A 23,302-nucleotide genomic window follows, 5' to 3' on the forward strand; every position below is an offset into this window, starting at 1 on the left:
TGTTCTGATTGGGCATGTGTTATCTGGTGGCTCCACCTGAGACCACTTCCTAAATCTAGCAACTAGAAGCATGTCAGGTTAGCGCAGTATGATTGGTCAGTGCAACAAAGTGTGAACTAGCAGGAAGGTGAGTAGGGATTGGTCACTGAGGGCTTTCTCAGCCTGGTGTCTTGGAAGGTTACCAGCCCATGAGCAACAATTCAAGGTGGTGAAAACGGCCCAAAGGTGCTGGCTGTACCAACTATAAGGTCACCATCTCTGATCCTTATTGCCTTGAGCCAGGACATTTGGCTTTCAACTTAGCATTGCTATGTATCGTCTGTCCTAGGATGGATTGGAGGAACGACTGTCTGTCTGGCCCGAATGAATAGGCTTTGTCCCACAGTCTTGAGTCACGTGTGTAGGGACAACAGTTTGGATTTTCCAGCTCATCATTTAGAGAATCTCATGCCTTTATTCATGCAGGTGTCATAACCTCTCTGCCCTTAGGAGACTTGTTTGAGCTGCCTTTCAGTCATGTTCAGTCTGATTTGGTGAGACTATCCTTATAGCAACATTTGTTTCTTTATTAATCTAATAGGATTGTTTCTCACGGCTGCCATTGCCTGTACCTTGGCCGCTGGTGTGTTATTTTCCCTTCCTTGATAACCTTGGCAAAGATATGGATACTAGCCGCCTGAGCAGTCTCATTGAGGTTTTCTGCTAATTCAGCAAGTTGGACCTCTCCCTGTAGCCTTGAGCCTTCTCAGTGTTTTCCAATCATTTCAATGCAGCTGCATCTCCCATCTCGATTTTCATGGCTACTTATGTGAACTGTGTTCTGCATTGAGAAAGCTTCATGTATGTTCTTGTGCGTCTTGCACTTGTAGCATAGCAAAAGAGTGTATGTCCTCTATCTTAGTGGGTCAAAAGCATGTTCTTCATGTCTAAGTGATATGCAGCCTATTTGTTCGTGTATCTTCGTGTGTCAGGGTCCTGGGGTGGGGAGGTTCCAGGGTCTAAACAGACCATTTAGGCATGCTTGTTGTCCCTGCCACATTTGCCCCCAGAAAAAACCCTTGGGCTGTGGAAGGCTGGACTACAGTTTTACATGGCTGGTGCTTGCACCAAGCAGCAGATGCACGGGAAGACACTACAAGATGGCCACCACGTTATGGCCTTGCCCGTCATCCAACATGGTCACCAAGTTCCCCTTTCTGTACTGCTCCAAGAGTCGGTCCAGCTTATCAGAACATGGACCCAGGGTTATTTAAACCACGTACTGGGCCCCCACCCTTTGCTTCACATTGTTCTTGTCATAAAGGCTGCAGGATGCTTACTGTGTTTCCCCTCGACCTGGATCTGTGGAGCCATCAACCCGCGCCTAACAAGGATCTATCCTGGAGTGCTGGAGCCATCGGCCAGCACCTGCACCTGCAAAGACAAAAGAGCCTTATTCTGAACCGAAACAGTGAAGAGCATCATAAACCACCTACTTACTGAGTTGACTCCTTCAGCCACTCTGAGTCCATATCATGACGCAATGGCTCCTCCATCCACTGTGAACCTGTATCACGCCGCAAAAATCCTGTTCTCTGTAGTAAGAAGAAAATAATGAAAACACAGAGGTCAGTCCTGCAGCGAACTATCACAGCAATGTAGAAAAGGAAGAAACATTAGAATAAGTATTAGAGGCAAAGAAGCTGAGAAAAAAGGACATGGTTGTACAACAAGAAGATGACATAGATAGGACATCGAGAAGAGGAAGGGACATTAGCCACAATAGCAAATCTTTACAGAAAAAACACAAAAGAAAGCCAATGGACCTGTGTGAGAAACCCGAGTGTCTCACCCGTTGGTCCCTGGGGGATCTGTCATCCAGGTTACCAGGACACGGCCATTGCTTTTAGATCCAATTCCCTGGGGGTGGACCAGTGCGAGATGATCACCTGGATGAGAATTTGGGATTTGAAGTGGGACACCTGAGGGTGAAACGTGGGATCCACTTCCCAATAACCCTTTTCCCCATCCTACAAGGTAGGATACCTAGTCATTCAACCCACCCACCCTTTTCTGACGCAAACACTTTCTCACGGACAGTTCACTGTGAGCGACAACATCTAATATCAGAGCCGTATACCTGAGAGAGTTGCAAGGATGGTTTCATGTCTTTCGACTGAAATATTTTCATTAATGGTTTCTTCCATCAAATCCTTTCCGTTAAAAGATGTTTCATCAAATTCCCATACATAAAGTGCAAAGTGTTTATACATAGAAACCCTTTCATTGAATAGGGTTTTGTTATATAAACACTTTACATTTTTGCATGGAAAGTCTATGAAACATGCATAATGTTATAACGTTACAGGGAGCTGTCCAGCGCTGAAATCTATAAAGTATTTCAGCACTGGCCAGCTTCCTCTAACTTGTGGTGTTTATTGTTTATAGGGGCCCCCACTAACTCCCAAGGGTCCCCTATCCCCAATCCCCCCAACCCCCATTCCTCAACCGATTGAATTGCCAACAAAATTAACCCTTTCCTCAACCCATTGAATTACCAACCCAAACATACATACATATATTTTAAATGTATGTTTGAGTTGGAAATCCATCGAAATTCATTCAATTAATATGGTTTTTGAAGGAAAAGCATTTCAATTAATGAATTTGGATGGATAATGATTTGATGGAAATTAATTAGATGGAAAGACTGTATACCGCAAGAATGGAAGTACCCGTTAACTCTAAAGACTGTTACTTTCGTGAGCCTTGGAAAGTAATAAACCAAAGACCAGGAACTTCGACTGATCAAACATGCTTGTGTGTCGGAAGTTACCGGGGCTCTTCCACATCGATAACCCAGGCAGGGAGGAGCGCTTGCCGCCGTGGTACTGTCCTTGGTTCCTACAACAAAGCGGCACAGCAAAAGACAGCACAGCCAGTGAGTCGGAAAGACTGATACCAAGCCAGCTTGCGTTTTGAACCAAGGTTGCAAGCTGCAACTTTGTATGAAGAGGACAGTGAGTGAGGAGTTGGCGATGAGCGACTTGAATATAATTGGAACCAAAGAAGTAATTGAACTTTGTGATTGAACTTTGGGAGTCAACCCATGATACCATACACAGAGTGGTCTGGCGCCATTTGGGCGCTCATTCGAAGGTCTCTGTTAGGTATCCAACTGATGCTGAGTGTGAGAAAAAGGAATACTGAAATCAAAGTGGTCATGCAACGGGTCTTGCTAAATCCCATGCACATTCGAAAGTCTTCAATAGTTTAATGTGCATTGCAATTGGTGCGAGCCTGGGTGAGGAAGACTAATTGACCTAAAGAAAGGGATCTGAGCATGGCTGAGGGGGATCCGGGGTGAACCGTAAGTCACATGCAAAAGAACTCTCGAATATTGTTATGAAAGGGATCTGAGCCTGGAAGAGGGGGATCCAGGGCAAATACCCAAATGGAATATTGATAAAAGTAAAATAACGTTTACGTGTTTTGTGAACACCAGGCCCTCTGAGTCAAGAGACTTGCAAGAAGCAAAGAGACTTGGACAGACAAGGTCCTGAACTGTGAAAATACAACTGTATCCTCATGCCGCAGAAGCCAGAGTGTGTGCTTTGCTTGAGTGACCTACCTTGCCCCATGCTGAAAATGTGGGGAAGGGAAGGCCAACGGCCCAATTATCCTGACATCATTGTGTGGGCCCTTATTTCTTTTGCATGAACTTCCACCCACACTATCTGTAAAATTAGTAGGAAAGACTTGCAATAGTTATTTTTTTAGTATAGGCCCTATTATATTGACAAGACTCCACTAAGACTGCATTCTTTCTTATTTGATGGTCGTAGCTTGCTCCCATCAGGCGTTTATCTCACCCTTGTGAAAGTTCAATAAACACCTTTGAACTGTGGTCACTTGTATCTGTCTTACTATTGCCACCATGCGTTCCTTACAACTAGGAGCCCTCAAGTGCCATATCGCACACTACACCAGGCCGGGCACGCAGCAACCAGTGAAGCAACTGGGAGCCAGAGTTACTTGAGTGGATGCAGACCCACTAACGGCGATCCCAAGGTGAGTGCAGCCCCCTTCTTGTCACTAGCCTCCACAAGACTTTGGAACTGGGGGAGGGAGAAATATTAGGATAACCCTGCAGTAATGGGCTTTATTTTGGTTGTAGGTGGATGATCCAGCTTTTCCAAGAAAACATTGCACAATTACGGGCTAGACTCGCCCTATAAACCCAACCCCTTCTATCCTAAACACAGCAGTACCTCATTGGTCATTGCTGCACGTGCTTGGAGTGGTGAGAGGTGTAGGACACTCAGCTGGGATTCCAGATGCTCCTGCAAAGCATCAGGTAGTTGTTGCTGATGTGAAGATCACGTTAACAGCCTTGCTTGAGCGCCATGGAATCCTCAGAGGTAGACCAGTTAGCCATAGTTTTAGGGGAACTTGGGGCTGAAGTACATGCCACCCGCACTGAGACAATTGCCCTGTGGTATGAGTTAATTGTGAACAGAGATCGCACCGACAAACTGGATAGACACTTTACACAGGCAGGACAGGCCCTGCTGCCAGGGCCAGCAGTCCTAGCACCTCCCCAGCTGGCAGCCATCCAAGTCATTGCCCCAGTTTCGGTTCTCCTGGCCCTTCCAGGTTGCTTTGCTGGAGACCATCATAAATATGCAATATTCATCATCCAATGCAATCTCCATTTCCTATGTATGCCTGGGGCCTTCCCAGATGACCAAACTAAAGGGGCTTTTATACTATCGTACTTATGGGTACATGTGGCCAATTGATCTATCCCTTTAGTCGAAAAAAGAAGATCCACGGTAGTGTAACTTCCTGGGTTTTCAGCAGGATTTAGAAAAGCTTTATGCCCGAAAAACACAGGGCAAGCTCTTTATAACAATCTGCTCTCTCTACGACAAGGATCACAGGACCTACTATACTACATAGCTAGCTTTTACAGGCTAGTGGCTGAAACAAACTGGTTAGAGGATAAAGGGAACACGGTCTTCCACAGGGGACTACATGGGGGAACTCAAGGATGTATTGGCCCAAGTGGTGAATCCACCTCACCATTGTTCTGACTATATAGATGTGGTCAGCCAGCTAGACCACCATCTGCATGAGCATAAGGCTGACCACTCCAGCTCGGAAAACGCCCCACTGTAGGGTTGCCCCAGGGACAGTCCAACACGCCACACAGAAAATGCCCCAGAATGTATGCAATTGGTCAGTATTCAGGGACAGTTAACCAAAGAAGAATGGGATAGATGATGACAGCAACAGCTATGTTTATACTGTGGCATGCCCAGACACTTTTTGCAAGACTGCACCACTAGACTGCCTCAGAAGACCATAGGAGCAATAGACGCTGCAGCCTCAAACACATGACTCCAGGAAAACCCCTCCGCCCAGCAAGTGTAGAGGCCCACTTGTCGAGCAAAGGAAGGGCGTCTTTGGTCTCACATTTGGCTATACCCTTGGTACTCATCTGTCCGAAACAGCCACGGACTATGCAGAGTCCAGAAGCGTTTGTGGATTGCGGGGCTGTGGGCAATTATATGGACTTCATGATAGCTTGGCGAATGGGTGTCCCCTTACAGCAGAAAGCCACAGTGGACAATGTGGTGGCCATGGATGGCAACAACTAACCTCTGGGCTGGGGAACCCAGTGCACAGAAGAAGTTGTGCTTCTCTGCAAGAATGTACATCAAGAAAACATAGCGTTTTACCTCATCAGTGCCCCGCTGTTCCAAATAATTGTAGGGATTCCCTGGTTAAGAGCCCACAATCCAAACATCAATTGGAGAGCAGAACCCTGACCTTCTGTAGTGACAGTGCAAATTCCTGTTACGTGCAGCCAGCTTCCATTCGGCCATTCCCTGTGGTATTATCTAAGACTCTGTTTTGGGCATCGTAGGGACTTTGACTCGCAAATATGAAGAATACCAAGACATGTTTCAGAAGAAACAGGTTAATGCCCTACCCCCCCACAGATCCTACGACTGCCAGATTGACCTTCTACCTGATGCACAAATCCCACGCTGCCTCATTTATGCACCAACAGAGCAAGAAAATTGGCATCTTTGCACATATCTGAACCAGTACCTGGCAAATGGTTTTATTCGGCTGTCTAAATCGCCAGCAGCTTTGCCCCCTCTTCTTAATTCCTAAGAAGGAGTAGAATCTACATACCTGTATTGACTACAGAACCCTGAACCGCATCACAGTGAGGAACAGATACCCCCTTCCCATAATACTCATGCTGCTAGACCAAGTTAGGGATGCTAATATCTATACAAAATTGGACCTCCGGGGAGCATATCATCTGGTGCATGTTCAGGAGGGCGATGAATGGAAGGCGTCTTTCTGCATCAAGTATGGGTTATACAAATATCAGGTGATGCCCATTGGGCTTGGCAATGCTCCGGTGGCGTTCCACTACTTTATGAATGATGTTCTACGCAAACTATTGGACATCTGTCAATGGTATACATAGTTGATATCCTGTTCTATTCGGCCTCATTGGTGTACTACGTGAAACATTTGAGAGCAGTCCTGGGGAAGTTGCGTCAACATACTCTCTATGCAAAATTGGAAAAATGTGCTTTTTACGTCACTGAGGTAGAATTCTCAGGCTTCATTCTGACACCGCAGGGAGTTAATTAGGACAACTGCAAGGTCGAAGCAATCCTCCAGTGGCCTTCACCTACCATGGTCAAGACCATCCAGGGCTTCTTGGGATTCGCCAATTTTTACTTGGGGTTTATACCATACTTCTCCAACATAGTACATGCCATCACCTTGTTACTCTGAAAGAATAAGACTTTCAGGGGGTCATTACGACCTGGGCGCAAAGGGATACTGGGCACCGGTAATGACACCGGTGCCAGTAATCCCTTTGCACCCTATTCCGAGGTCCCTTTGCGGGTCCCTCACTTAATACCTGGTTTTTCCAGGCATTATGGACGGGTCCCGCAAAGGGATACCGGGGTCAATAACAGTACCGCAATTTGCAGTACCATTATTGACACCTTCCCCCTTCCCATTGAGCACTATGGGGGCTCAAATGGGAATGTGGAATGGCTTTTCAAATGGGGACCTACCGGTCCGGCATAGGTTGGAATAGACCGGTAAGTCCTCATGCCACCAAGTCGGTGGCAGTACCTGCACTGATCAGTCCTGTTGCAGTTAAACTGGCCTTACCACCTTCCTTATGAATACATCCAGTATTCCATGTGTCATCGCCAGTGACCCGCAAGTCTAAGAAGTGTCCCTCACCAGTGCTAATCGATGATAATGGCCCAGAATATGAAGTGTGTGACATCTTGGACTCAACATGTGTAAGAAACACACTATACTATCTGGTGGACTGGAAGGGATATGGAGTGATAGAGAGGACTTGGGAACCAACTTCCAATGTGAATGCGCTGCGTCTAGTGGCCCATTTTCATCGCAACAACCCAGGGAAACCACAACCCCGATGCAGTGCCGTGAGGGGGGCCAAAGGGAGGAGTGCTGTCAGGGTCGCGGGAGCCCCAGGGTCAAAACAGCCCATTTAGGCATGATTGTTGTCCCTGTCACATTTGCCTCCAGAAAAATCCCTTGGGCTGTGGAAGGCTGGAGTACACTTGTATGTGGCTGGCACTTGCAGCAGATGCATGGGAAGACACTACAGGATGGCCACCACATTAAGTCCAACATGACTGCAAAGTTCTCCTTTCTGTACTGCTCCAAGAGTCGGTACAGCTTATTATAGCTATTTAAACCACGCTCTGGGCCACACCCTTTCCCTCACGTTTTTCCAGTCATGAAAGCAGCAGGACACTTACTGTGTTTCCCCTGACCTGGGTCTCCGGAGCCATCAACCCTCACCTAACGAGGATCTGTCTTGGAGCGCTGCAGCCATCGACATGCACCTGCAAAGACAAAAGAGCATTAATCGGCTGAACCTGCAAAGGAAAAGACCAGGCATTAACCTGAACTGAAACTCCAAAGAGCATCAGAAAACACCTACTTAACACATTACCTCCTTCAGCCACTGTGAGCCCGTATCATGCCGCATTAGCTTCTTCAGCCACTGTGAGCCTGTATCACTCTGCAAAAAGACTATGTTCTCTGTAGTAAGAAGAGAATAATTAGTCTTGCAGTGAACTCTCACAGCACTGTAGAAAAGTAAGGGACATTAGAATAAGTATTAGCGATAAGGAAGGAGAGAAAAAAGGACACTCTAATGCAACAAGAAGATGACCTAGATAGGAAATCAAGAAGAAAAGAGAGGAAGGGACATTAGCCACAATAACAAATATTTACAGAAAAAACAAGAAAGCAAATGGATTAGAAGCCCTCAAGTGCCATATTACATGCTACAGCAGGCCTAGCCCGCAGTAACCAGTGAAGCAAAAGTGTCACTTGAGTTGATGCAGACACACTAACAGCAAGCCCATGGTGAGTCCAGCCTCCCTCTGGCCACTAGTCCCCACAAGACTTTGGAACCGGGGTGAGGGAGAAATATGAGAATAATCCTGCAGTAATCGACTGTATTTTGGTTGTAGGTGGGTGATCCAGCTTTCCCAAGAAAACATTGCACAATTACAGGCTAGATTCGCCCTATAAGCCCAACCCCTTCTCTCCTAAACATGGCAGTACCTCATTGGTCATCACTGCACATGATTGAGGTGGTGAGAGGTGTAGGACACTTAGCAGGGATTCCAGACACTCATCACATAGGCATTACATTGTGATGGATGAATATGTGTTTTTTGTCTAACACATCCAAGTGTGTTGGTAGTAAACGTGACATCATTGGCTTTCTGCACTGTCACAGTCAATCTAATTCCTCCATTGTCTGCAAACTTCTCTTCTGCATCATCGTCAGGATACGGTTTGCATGGTTATCTGAGTGAATAGTGTCTCACAAATGTGGTACAATGGTGATAGGGAGGAGGGGGCCAGTAATGATGTTCACCTTTCATTCCTAAAATGTCAAGACGAGGGAGGGATTGGGTCAATAAGGGCCACATTCATTTGTTTCTCTTCAGCATCCTACCATTGTAATCCCTATGTTACAATATCACAACCTATGTAAGAGCAAAAAGTGAAGCAATGCAACGGACCATCGACGCAGGCTGAATTACTACAAACACCTCCCAGAAAACAGCACTTCATCAACCACCATAACTCACAATCGATTCGAACACATGAGCGATGAAAGTTTCAATAAACTAAAAAAGACACCAACAACGCCAAATCGCCAAGTGACCCATGCCCACCGGGTATCGACAAAAAACTTCTCAACTACAAAACACCAGCCTTATACCTCAGATTACTAATGATTATATCCCTAAACACAGGGATAGTACCAAAATCATTCAAATCAGCATACATCAAACCCCTCCTAAAAGATGAGACGAAAAATACAGAAGACCCTACTAACTACAGACCTATATCAAATCTACCATACCCTGCAAAAATCCTAAAGAGCCAGAACTACTTAATCACGTCAAAAGCAACGGAATACTTGACCAATCCCAAGTCGACTTCAGACCCATGAGAGGACCCATGAGAGGAACTGAATCAGCACACCGCTACATATGGGATGACCTTAAAATAAAGGAGGACAATGGCACCCAATTGGCTCTCATTCTACTAGACATATCTGATGTCTTTGACACAATGCAAACTAAGAGACTGGAGGAATGCAGCATTAAAAGCTCTGCACTACAATGGCGGAATTCTTTCCTCACCAACCAAACTGAAAGAACACACCTACTGCCATTTACATCAAACACTAAAAATATCACCTTCGGTGTACCAGAAGATTCAAGCGTCTTCCTGATTCTCTTCTCTTAGACAACAAACAACTCAGACACTGGATGCCACCCTTCTCAACAAGCACAGTGCACATAACAAAGCACACAGAAAAGGCTCACATGCATAGACACCAGTTTCTCCTGGTTCTGCATGCATAAACAGATGAGCACAACCTCTATCCTATTCCTCTCTCCCTCACTAACCAACCCTACCAACTTTTCTTACAGAGCCACGTGAGCGCCTGAGACCATGACCATGGCAGTGGTGCACAGCATAAATCAACGTAACATTTTAAGGCAGGGAGTCTGAGTGATAAAATAGCCCAATGAAATCAGATTAATTTACAGCTATCCCACTACACCGTATCAGGCATGCGTAGTCTGAGAAGTTAGAAACATCTGTGGGCTTTATCAATGCTTGTGTTTAACAGGACGTCATGCGCCAAACAGGTATAAATCAAGTGGCTGAAGACACACTTAGCGAAGATATTTGTACTACACATAAGCAGCACATTTTACAGCTGCAATTAAGCCATTAACTCTCAGAAGACAGTTTAGGAATAATATGGGCAGGTCAAATTTTGATGTTCACTGCTTGATAAAGATAGCTCCAAGAGATCCCAGGAGGATGTTTTGGGCAGGGGTCGGCAGGTATTGGGCAGAAACAGCCAGAGGAATTAATAAGGTATGGGGTAGTCAATGGGTGGGTGTAATAAGGCGGAGGAAGTGACGGGTTGTCAGAGCCAAGCTAGTGTCATCTCTGTTAAGTAGCATACAAGTACAAGAGCTAAGGGATGATGTCATGGAAGGCTGGATGATGCTAGGCAACAATTGCCTTCTTGGTCCAATCAGAATCAAGCGTAATCAAATGGTACCTTTTTTCTAATGTTGATGACACTCTCTTTTTGTGTTTTGTTTTGTATGTGTGTGTGGAACTTTGGATGAAAATTGAAGGAGGCGGCCGTTCCGGAAGACAACAAAAACTACGAATGGGCTTATTAAAAAGATAGCCTGTTCGAGGCAGAAGGCGGCCGATGTTGTACCCTTTGTGCCAGTAAAGGTTGTCTGTGTTATATTTGAAGAGAAGCCAAAGCCTGGCGGTTCAATGTCGAGAACCGTAGGTCTCGAGTCCTGGGCTCTCATCGAGGGAGAAAGCCTGCCAGTCGCAGCGCCAGGCCTCGCCCCCACCCTCGCGTAGGAGGAGCTCAGAGAAGTCTGACGCTCAGCAAAGTAAGCGGAGGGTGGAGAGGCTAGGCCCAGAACAGCCAATGAGAGTCCCAATCTCTGTGTGAGCTTAATGATCAGCTGTGCTCTCACACGGACTGAAGGAGGAGGGGCCGGAGCTCAGCACTGATGAGGGAGCAGCCTGTCAGCTACGTCTCGGAGTGAAAGAGAGCAAAGAGACAGAGAAAAGTACGATCCGTGTGTCGTAAAGTGGGAGTGGAAGTCGGATGAAGGTAATTTAAAGGATACATTGGTAACATGACTAAAAGACACTGTAAGATAACGCAAACTCACTAGAGGGGCTCAAGAGTGGGTCAAGACTGATCGAGGGAGAGAAAAAGAACATTGAATTGAAGTCGTTATAAGAGGAGGACGTTTTGAAGAAACGAAAACTGATCTGCATGCTAGCCTAATTTATTAAAGTGGGGAAATAAGAGGCAAAGGACTAAAGTCACCAACTGCAACGCAGCATTGAGTGATCCCATTAACTGATGCCAATTGGAGAGAGAGTTATACGGCCAAGGACTATCATGTCACTCAAAGAGACCTTATGATCCACACCTGTATTCTACCCCTTTCCAGGGAAACCAGCTGAAAGGGAGAAGAACTTCGTACCTACCTGTATCCTTTTGCTTCAGTCCTGTCTTCTTGTTGTTTTGTTCTCAAGAGTTTATAAAGTTAATAAAGTTTGTTAAGACTCAACTAGTGCCTTCTGGTCTATCCACCACCCTGACTTGTTTCATTTGGTGGCAGAGGTGGGATAGACCGGAACACGATGGAGGAGCTAATTAAAACATTGAGTGAGGGTTAGCAGATTCTGCAACAGGCCCTCCAGCTGCAAAGTCAACAGGCGCAAGCCGATAGGCAAGTGTTTCAACAAGCCTTACAAGTGTAGCAAGCACAGTTGTTGGAAGCCACCAATATGAGAAACCATCCCCAAGTGCCAATATCGGTTCTACAAAAGTTCACAACCGGAGAAGATCCAGCCCACTTCTTTGTCAATTTTGAAAGAGTCGCAATAAATGCCCAGTGGCCCCCCGAGAGGTGGTGCCATTACATTGCACCACTGATGACACGGGAAATGCAAAGCGCCTACCAAGCAGCTAACCCCTCTGGAGACACTAGCTATGGGGACATGAAGTGTGTTGTCCTCGAAAGATTAGGACATGATGAAGAAGCATATAGAATTACATTTCGAGAGACTACATTATTATCCGAAGAAACGCCCCAACAATTATATTACAGAGTCAAAGAGTTAGGAGATAAGTGGCTGCAGAACAACACTTGGACTACCCTTGAAATGGCAGAGAAAGTAGTATTGGAACAATTTGTGGAGGCTTTACCTGTACCGATGCAAAGATGGGTCCGGCAGCATCGTAGACCATCGTTAGTAGAAGCAGTGAATATCGCTTCTGCCTATCAGAAGGCTGGGCAGGGAAAATTATTGACATATGGACCTGTACTCCGAGTCGGAGGAATACCGCCTCACCTGGGCTCAGATCATCCTCTGGAGCAAGTAGGCGAGCTCCATGCTCAAAAGACCGGAATGGGAAAGAAACAGGGTCCGACCTAATGGTGAAGTTGCAGGAGCCACAAATGTACCCAGGCCAGCTAGAACAAACTTTCGTGGCCCTCAGTGTTTCAACTGTGGAGAATGGGGGCATCTAGCCAGGTTGTGCCCAAAAAAGATTCAAACAGAATCCATGGAAGTGGGATCTCTCGAAATAGCAAGAGCTATCAACATAACCGATTCCTCCACAAACCTGAGATCTCCATATCCTTATGTATGCGAAGCTGAGGTGGAAGGACAACCTACCAGGGCGATGTTGGACTCAGGAAGTCTTCAAACCGCAGTCAATCCTGAGCTGGTAGGTAGTGTACCAGATATGAATTAACGTATACCCATTTGATGTGTGCATGGCGACATCAAGGTCTATCCTGTTAAAGATATCAAAATAAGTGTGGCTGGGGAACAAATGAAAGTGAGGGTGGCCATGATGCCAGTGTTGCCTGAACCGTTGTTAATCGGCTCTGATGTGCCTGATCTTCCTCGCCTTATGCGGAAAGTAGAAAAAAAATGGTTAGAAGAAGCCCCTTTCCATGAACAAGAGATTGAGTCAGAGACTGAGAAGACAAGGAAAAGTAAAAGGAACAAAAGATTTGAGAAGAATATATGGCTGGGGAGACATATGTGCCCGATCACTGTTGATTGGAAGATAGATGATCAAGGGGACAGTTTCCGCATGGCACAAGAACTAGACCCTCTCTTGAGAAATGCAAGAACCTCTGTTGAAGAAGGGCCAGGGAGTAAGACCCCTTATTTCATTAAAGAAAATGAATTATATTATCGCATGACAGATGGCCATGATAAAGAACCCATCTGCCAAGTCTTGGTCCCCAGCAAATACTATCGACCGGTGTTGGAGGTTGCTCATCTTCAGCTTGGCGAAGGACATCTAGGGGTCGAACAAAACCACTCAAAAGATCCTGGATAGGTTCTACTGGCCCGGGGTATATGGACAAGTGGCCCGAATCTGTCAACAATGCCCAGAGTGTCAGAAGACAAATAGACCTTGTGTATCGAAGGCACCCCTACGGCCAATGCCCTTGATTTTAGAATCCTTCCAACGGATTGGGATGGATATAGTGGGTCCCATGGATCCTACAAGCAGGGGATATAAATATCTTTTGGTAATTGTGGATTACGCAACCAGGTATCCGGAAGCATTTCCTCTACGTTCTACCAATGCACAACAAATTTGTGATGTTCTGGTTCCCTTTATGGCAAGAGTGGGTATTCCTAAGGAAATAGTCACTGATAGGGGTACTAACTTCATGTTGACGGTGTTGAAACAAGTATGTGAAAAACTTCACATCAATCAAATTAAAACTGCTGTATATCACCCACAAACCGATGGACTGGTTGAGAGATACAACCAGACGATAAAACAGATGTTGAGGAAAACCTTATGCCCAGGTGAAAGGAATTGGGATAGGTTGCTACCATGGATTATAATGATGTTAAGAAACACGCCTCAGTCTTCCACATGGTTTGCACCATTTGAACTGCTTTTTGGGAGACCTGTCAGAACTCTGTTAGATATACTCAAGGAAAGTTGGGAGGAACAACCGAATGATGAAGTTACCCTTACGGAGTATGCGGCACAATTGAAGGAGAAGCTTCAGTCAGTAGCTCACAGTAATCTACTCCAGGCTAAGTGCAGACAAGAGCACTATTAAAACCAGAACGCTCGAATGCGTACCTTCCAAGTAGGAGATTGAGTGCTTGTCCTGATACCCACTACAGAGAATAAAATGCTGGCGTCTTGGAAAGGGCCGTATACCATAGAGGAAGTTCTTGGTCCCGTTACCTATAGAATTCGACAACCTGGAAGTAAGTTCCCTGTACAAACTTACCATGTCAACCTACTTCAGAAATGGGTAGAACCTGTCTCTACCATTGCAATGATAAATGTGGATGAAAAATCAGCAGAGTATCTTCCCTTTTCAGGAGAGGAGTTAGGAAAGGAAGCTCTAAACATTAACCCCGAGCTAGATTTGTTAGAAAAATTGGATCTGGTTGAACTAGTGAACAAATATGAGGAGATATTCTCTTCACTACCAGGGAAAACTTCTTTGACATGCCATCATATACATACTTCACCAGGGGAAAAAGTGAGGATACGTCCCTATTGTATTCCAGAGGCAAGGCTACTAGCAGTCAACCGAGAAGTACAAGAAATGCTGAAACTAGGGGTGATTGAGCCGTCTCACATCGACTGGTGTTTACCCTTAGTGTTGGTGCCCAAACCTGATGGAAGTTCTAGGTTTAGCATGGACTTCCGGAAACTTAATGAGGTTTCCAAATTTGATGCTTATCCTATGCCCAGGATTGAAGATCTTCTGGAGTGGCTTGGGAAAGCGAAATTTCTATCTACGATAGATCCCACGAAAGGATATTGGCTGATTCCGTTGTTTCCCCCTGACGAAGAGAAAACTGCCTTTGCTTCACCAACTGGGTTATATCAATTTACAGTTTTACCTTTTTCTCTACATGGTGCACCAGCGACTTTCCATAGACTGATGAACTTCTTAATAAAGGGTCATGAGGGGTATGTAGGAGCCTATTTGGATGACATTGTGGTATACAGTCAGAGTTGGCAAGATCACCTGAGACATCTAGGTGAAGTGCTTAAGACCTTGAAGGGGGCAGGTTTACACATAAATCCCAAAAAAAACGCATCTGGCGAATTCATATACCAAATACCTAGGATACTTTGTAGGACAAGGAACAATCAGACCACAAGGAGAAACAATGGAAACCATAAAACGCTTGCAATTCCCAGACACACCAAGACAAGTGAGAGCCTTCCTCGGATTTGTGGGGTATTATAGGTGATTTATTCCACACTTTTCTACAATTGCAGCCCCCTTAACAGATCTGTTAAAGTCATCTGCTCCCCGTAAGAACGAATGGAAGAATGCTAAGTCGGAAGAAGCCTTTAATGCCCTAAAGAATGCTCTTTCAAACAAGGCAATTCTACAATGTCCCGATTTTGAGATGCCTTTTTATTTGCACACAGACGCTTCGGGAACTGGGCTGGGGGCAGTTCTCTTTCAAAATAAAGGAGAGGAAGAAAGACCAGTTCTATTCACCAGCAGGAAATTGTTACCCCACAAATTGGGATACGCAACCATCGAGAAGGAGTGCCTGGCGGTGAAATGGGCAATAGAGTCCTTAAGATATTATTTGTTAGGAAGAAAATTCACCTTGGTCACTGATCATGCACCTCTAGTGTGGTTGTCCAGAAACAAAAATACAAATCCCAGGGTATTGAGATGGTTCCTGTCTCTACAACCTTATTCCTTTGTAACACTCCATCAACCAGGTCGGAAAATGACACAGGCTGATTTTCTATCAAGAATACATGCCCTTCCCAAGCGTAAGGGCTTAGGAGAGGGGATCTGTAATAAGGCGGAGGAAGTGACGGGTTGTCAGAGCCAAGCTAATGTCATCTCTTTTAAGCAGCATACGAGTACAAGGGCTGAGGGGTGATGTCATGGAAGGCTGGATGATGCTAGGCAACAATTGCCTTCTTGGTCCAATCAGAATCGAGCGAAATCAAATGGTACCTTTTTTCTAATGTTGATGACGCTCTCTTTGTGTGTTTTGTTTCGTATGTGTGTGTGGAACTTTGGATGGAAATTGAAGGAGGTGGCCGTTCCTGAAGACGACAAAAACTATGAATGGGCTTATTAAAAAGATAGCCTGTTCGAGGCAGAAGAAGGCCGATGTTGCAACTGTTGTGCCAGTAAAGGTTATCTGTGTTATATTTGAAGAGAAGCCAAAGCCTGGCGGTTCAATGTCGAGAACCGTAGGTCTCGAGCCCTGGGCTCTCATCGAGGGAGAAAGCCTGCCTGTCACAGCGCTGGGCCTCGCCCCCACCCTCGCGTAGGAGGAGCTCAGAGAAGTCCGACGCTCAGCAAAGTAAGCGGAGGGTGGAGAGGCCGGGCCCAGAACAGCCAATGAGAGACCCAATCTCTGTGTGAGCTTGCTGATTAGCTGTGATCTCACACGGACTGAAGGAGGAGGGGCCGGAGCTCAGCGCTGATGAGGGAGCAGCCTGTCAGCTACGTCTCGGAGTGAAAGAGAGCAAAGACACACAGAAACGTACGATCCGTGTGTCGGGAAGTGGAAGTGCAAGTCGGATGAAGGTAATTTTAAGGATACATTCGTAATATGACTAATAGAGACTGTAAGATAATGCAAACTCACTCGAGGGGCTCAAGAGTTGGTCAAGACTGATCGAGGGAGAGAAAAAGAACATTGAATGAAAGTCATTATAAGAGGAGGACGTTTTGAAGGAACGAAAACTGATTTGCATGCTAGCCTAATTTATTAAAGTGGGGAAATAAGAGGCAAAGGACTAAAGTCACCAACTGTAACCCAGCATTGAGTGATCCCATTAACTGATGCCAATTGGAGAGACAGTTATACGGCCAAGGACTACCATGTCACTCAAAGAGACCTTATGATCCACACCTGTATTCTACCCCTTTCCAGGGAAACCAGCTGAAAGGGAGAAGAACTTCGTACCTACCTGTATCCTTTTGCTTCAGTCCTGTTTTCTTGTTGTTTTGTTCTCAAGAGTTTATAAAGTTAATAAAGTTTGTTAAGACTCAACTAGTGCCTTCTGGTCTATCCACCACCCTGACTTGTTTCATTTGGTGGCAGAGGTGGGATAGACCGGAACACGATGGAGGAGCTAATTAAAACATTGAGTGAGGGTCAGCAGCTTCTGCAACAGGCCCTCCAGTTGCAAAGTCAACAGGCACAAGCCGATAGCCAAGCGTTTCAACAAGCCTTACAAGTGTAGCAAGCACAGTTGTTGGAAGCCACCAATATGAGAAACCATCCCCAAGTGCCAACATCGGTTCTACAAAAGTTCACAACCGGAGAAGATCCAGCCCATTTCTTTGTCAATTTTGAAAGGGTCGCAAGAAATGCCCATTGGCCCCCCGAGAGGTGGTGCCATTACATTGCACCACTGATGACAGGGGAAATGCAAAGCGCCTATCAAGCAGCCAACCCCTCTGGAGACACTAGCTATGGGGACATGAAGCATGTTGTCCTCGAAAGATTAGGACATGATGAAGAAGCATATAGAATTAAATTTCGAGTTGAGAGACTAAATTATTATCCGAAGAAACGCCCCAACAATTATATTACAGAGTCAAAGAGTTAGGAGATAAGTGGCTGCAGACCAACACTTGGACTACCCTTGAAATGGCAGAGAAAGTAGTATTGGAACAATTTGTGGAGGCTTTACCTGTACCGATGCAAAGATGGGTCCGGCAGCATCGTAGACCATGGTTAGTAGAAGCAGTGAATATCGCTTCTGCCTATCGGAAGGCTGGGCAGGGAAAATTATTGACATATGGACCTGTACTCCGAGTCGGAGGAATACCGCCTCAACTGGGCTCAGATCATCCTCTTGGGCAAAATTGCCGAAATCCATGCTCAAAAGACCAGAATGGGAAGGAAACAGGGTCCGACCTAATGGTGAAGTTGCAGGAGCCACAAATGTACCCAGGCCAGCTAGAACAAACTTTCGTGGCCCTCAATGTTTCGACTGTGGAGAATGGGGGCATCTTGCCAGGTTGTGCCCAAAAAAGATTCAAACAGAATCCATGGAAGTGGGATCTCTCGAAATAGCAAGAGCTATCAACATAACCGATTCCTCCACAAACCTGAGATCTCCATATCCTTATGTATGCGAAGCTGAGGTGGAAGGACAACCTACCAGGGCGATGTTGGACTCAGGAAGTCTTCAAACCGCAGTCAATCCTGAGCTGGTAGGTAATGTATCAGATATGAATTAACGTATACCCATTCGATGTGTGCATGGCGACATCAAGGTCTATCCTGTTAAAGATATCAAAATAAGTGTGGCTGGAGAACAAATGAAAGTGAGGGTGGCCCTGATGCCCGTGTTGCCTGAACCGTTGTTAATCGGCTCTGATGTGCCTGATCTTCCTCGCCTTATGCGGAAAGTAGAAGAAAATTGGTTAGAAGAAGCCCCTTTCCATGATCAAGGGATTGAGTCAGAGACTGGGAAGACAAGGAAAAGTAAAAGGAACAAAAGATTTGAGAAGAATATATCGCTGGGGAGACATATGTGCCCGATCCTGTTAATTGGAAGATAGATGATCAAGGGGACAGTTTCCGCATGGCACAAGAACTAAACCCTGTCTTGAGAAATGCAAGAACCTCTGTTGAAGAAGGGCCAGGGAGTAGCCCCCTTATTTCATTAAAGAAAATGGATTATATTATCGCATGACAGATGGCCATGATAAAGAACCCGTCTGCCAAGTCTTGGTCCCCAGCAAATACTATCGACCGGTGTTGGAGGTTGCTCATCTTCAGGTTGGCAAAGGACATCTAGGGGTAAAAAAAACACTCAAAAGCTCATGGCTAGGTTCTACTGGCCTGGGGTATATGGACAAGTGGCCCGATTCTGTCAACAATGTTCAGAGTGTCAGAAGATAAATAGACCTTGTGTATCAAAGGCACCCCTACGGCCAATGCCCTTGATTTTAGAATCCTTCCAACGGATTAGGATGGATATAGTGGGTCCCATGGATCCTACAAGCAGGGGACATAAATATCTTTTGGTAATTGTGGATTATGCAACCAGGTATCCGGAAGCATTTCCTCTACTTTCTACCAATGCACAACAAATTTGTGACATTCTGTTTCCCTTTATGGCAAGAGTGGGTATTCCTAAGGAAATAGTCACTGATAGGGGTACTAACTTCATGTTGACGGTGTTGAAACAAGTATGTGAAACACTTCACATCAATCAAATTAAAACTGCTGTATATCACCCACAAACCGATGGACTGGTTGAGAGATACAACCAGACGATAAAACAGATGTTGAGGAAAACCTTATGCCCAGGTGAAAGGAATTGAGATAGGTTGCTACCATGAATTATAATGATGTTAAGAAACACGCCTCAGTCTTCCACAGGGTTTGCACCATTTCAACTGCTTTTTGGGAGACCTGTCAGAACTCTGTTAGATATACTCAAGGAAAGTTGGGAGGAACAACTGAATGATGAAGTTACCTTACGGAGTCTGCCGCACAATTGAAGGAAAAGGTGGAGAAGCTTCAGTCAGTAGCTCACAGTAATCTACTCCAGGCTAAGTGCAGACAAGAGCACTATTACAACCAGAACGCTCAAATGCGTACCTTCCAAGTAGGAGATCGAGTGCTTGTCCTGATACCCACTATAGAGAATAAAATGCTGGCATCTTGGAAAAGGCTGTATACCATAGAGGAAGTTCTTGGTCCCATTACCTATAGAATTCGACAACCTGGAAGTAAGTTCCCTGTACAAACTTACCATGTCAACCTATTTAAGAAATGGGTAGAACCTGTCTCTACCATTGCAATGATAAATGTGGATGAAAAATCAGCAGAGTATCTTCCCTTTTCAGGAGAGACGTTAGGAAAGGAAGCTCTAAACATTAACCCCGAGCTAGATTTGTTAGAAAAATTGGATCTGGTTGAACTAGTGAACAAATATGAGGAGATATTCTCTTCACTACCAGGGAAAACTTCCTTGACGTGCCATCATGTACATACTTCACCAGGGAAAAAGTGAGGATACGTCCCTACCGTATTCCAGAGGCAAGGCTACAAGCAGTCAACCGAGAAGTACAAGAAATGCTGAAACTAGGGGTGATTGAGCCGTCTCATATCGACTGGTGTTCACCCTTAGTGTTGGTGCCCAAACCTGATGGAAGTTCTAGGTTTTGCATGGACTTCCGGAAACTTAATGAGGTTTCCAAATTTGATGCTTATCCTATGCCCAGGATTGAAGATCTTCTGGAGAGGCTTGGGAAAGCGAAATTTCTATCTACGATAGATCTCACGAAAGGATATTGGCAGATTCCGTTGTTTCCCGCCGACAAAGAGAAAACTGCTTTTGCTTCACCAACTGGGTTATATCAAGTTACAGTTTTACCTTTTTCTCTACATGGTGCACCAGCGACTTTCCAAAGACTGATGAACTTCTTAATAAAGCGTCATGAGGGCTATGTAGGAGCCTATTTGGATGACATTGTGGTATATAGTCAGAGTTGGCAAGATCACCTGAGACATCTAGGTGAAGTGCTTAAGACCTTGAAGGGGGCAGGTTTACACATAAATCCAAAAAAAACGCATCTGGCAAATTCATATACCAAATACCTAGGATACTTTGTAGGACAAGGAACAATCAGACCACAAGGAGAAAAAATGGAAACCATAAAACGCTTGCAATTCCCAGACACACCAAGACAAGTGAGAGCCTTCCTCGGATTTGTGGGGTATTATAGGTGATTTATTCCACACTTTTCTACAATTGCAGCCCCCTTAACAGATCTGTTAAAGTCATCTGCTCCCCGTAAGAACGAATGGAAGAATGCTAAGTCAGAAGAAGCCTTTAATGCCCTAAAGAATGCTCTTTCAGACAAGGCAATTCTACAATGTCCCGATTTTGAGATGCCTTTTTATTTGCACACAGACGCTTCGGGAACTGGGCTGGGGGCAGTTTTCTTTCAAAATAAAGGAGAGGAAGAAAGACCAGTTCTATTCATCAGCAGGAAATTGTTACCCCACGAATTGGGATACGCAACCATCGAGACGGAGTGCCTGGCGGTGAAATGGGCAATAAAGTCCTTAAGATATTATTTGTTAGGAAGAAAATTCACCTTGGTCACTGATCATGCACTTCTAGTGTGGTTGTCCTGAACCAAAAATACAAATCCCAGGGTATTGAGATGGTTCCTGTCTCTACAACCTTATTCCTTTGTAAGACTCCATCAACAAGGTCGGAAAATGGCACAGGCTGATTTTCTATCAAGAATACATGCCCTTCCCAAGCGTAAGGGCTTAGGAGAGGGGATCTGTAATAAGGCAGAGGAAGTGACGGGTTGTCAGAGCCAAGCTAATGTCATCTCTGTTAAGCAGCATACGAGTACAAGGGCTAAGGGGTGATGTCATGGAAGGCTGGATGATGCTAGGCAACAATTGCCTTCTTGGTCCAATCAGAATCGAGCGTAATCAAATGGTACCTTTTTTCTAATGTTGATGACGCTCTCTTTATGTGTTTTGTTTCGTATGTGTGTATGGAACTTTGGAAGGAAATTGAAGGAGGTGGCCGTTCCTGAAGACGACAAAAACTACGAATGGGCTTATTAAAAAGATAGCCTGTTCGAGAAACATTGCAGTGTCATTTAATTCACTTATCTATGTAGAGAGAGAGAGAGACAGAGTGAGTCCTGGCTAATGACGCTTCATGAGTGAGGTGAGACAATTCAGCCTGTTGTATACTCTATATAAATGTTTCACAATATTATATGTCAAGCAACAATGTAGCCTATTAAACTATGTATCTGGGCTGCAAGTGCGCGATACAAATGCAAATAAATAAATATGTATTAGCTATTCTTTCTATAATGTAAACTTTAAAAAATCACTTCTAGGTGACCCCCAGTTTAAGCACTAAAGAAAATAAGAAGGCAATGTATTTGTCCAGGATAAGTGAGTAAGCCAGAATGTACGCCCTTCTTAAGTCCACGTTGGCCAATTTATGCACTAGCTTACATCTCATCCCATCTTTATATGTGCACCAACAGAAAATGCTGCATAAATGTCTTTAAAAAGCTATCCTGTGTTCTATAAAGTTACACAAAAAGCATTAAACCACACCGTAAAGCAACCTAGCAGTATATACTAATTTTTAATTGAAACCTGTTAGGCAAAGCCTGTATCATTCATTCTGAAAGGACAAAAACAAACAGTGTGCGTCTATGTGCAAAATAATTACAAGGCAGTCCAGAAATGTATATGATTTATGAGTGAAAGTGTGTAATTCTCCACAATCAAATTTCAAATACAAGGAAGAGAGACGACTGTATGTGTATGCTGTAATCAAGTGGGCTCTGCTATTTTAGCATGAATAACTGTTTTTGAGTTGGCAAAGTTGATTTAAAAAAAACATACTTCGAAATATGATTTAGCGATTGACTAGTGTGGTGTGTTCAGATGTATGCAAATATAAGGGTATACACTAACATGCAGACAATGATTGTAACATAGCTCAGTGGGTTGGACACTGACTGCAGATATGTTTGTGATCTCTATGCCACAAGTTTGAATCTTGGTATGGCCAACATGGTGTTTCATATCCAAAAGCAATTAAATCATTACCATTATGCCAAGTGATAATGACATCTATTAAAACATGGGGCAGGTCATAAATGGTGTACTAAGCATGTTGCCACTGCTAAAGACTCACATTCTATAATCTACCATCTATTAGCCCCAATCCCTCACGCTGGTGGGAAAATGAATCCCCTGAGTCTGGTCTACTGACAGATGAGCGACGACCAGCGGCATGTTTTAGCCAAGGGTGTAAATATAGTTCCCAACTAGCATCGTGGGCAGACATAAGCCTGCTTAGCCACTTAACTGTCGCCTGCATGCAAAGTAAGTTCTCTGTGAGAACATTTTCAACAGTCTGTAAAGCTAATGTTGACAACTGTCCACTTTTGCCATCTAACATAACGCCTTCATTAAAACCCATATCTCAAAAATGTTCAGAAACAGGGCTCCAGTGTTGCTCCATGTAGGATCATTTTCCTTTACTGAAGTTTAACTTTCCCATTATAAACGCTAGACTACAGGAGCAGATTTGCAGGTGATATGGGGTGGGTGCGAGGAC

The sequence above is a fragment of the Ambystoma mexicanum genome, chromosome 5q (assembly GCF_040938575.1).
Source record: "Ambystoma mexicanum isolate Mex_15411 chromosome 5q, UKY_AmexF1_1, whole genome shotgun sequence".
Classification (NCBI taxonomy): domain Eukaryota; kingdom Metazoa; phylum Chordata; class Amphibia; order Caudata; family Ambystomatidae; genus Ambystoma; species Ambystoma mexicanum.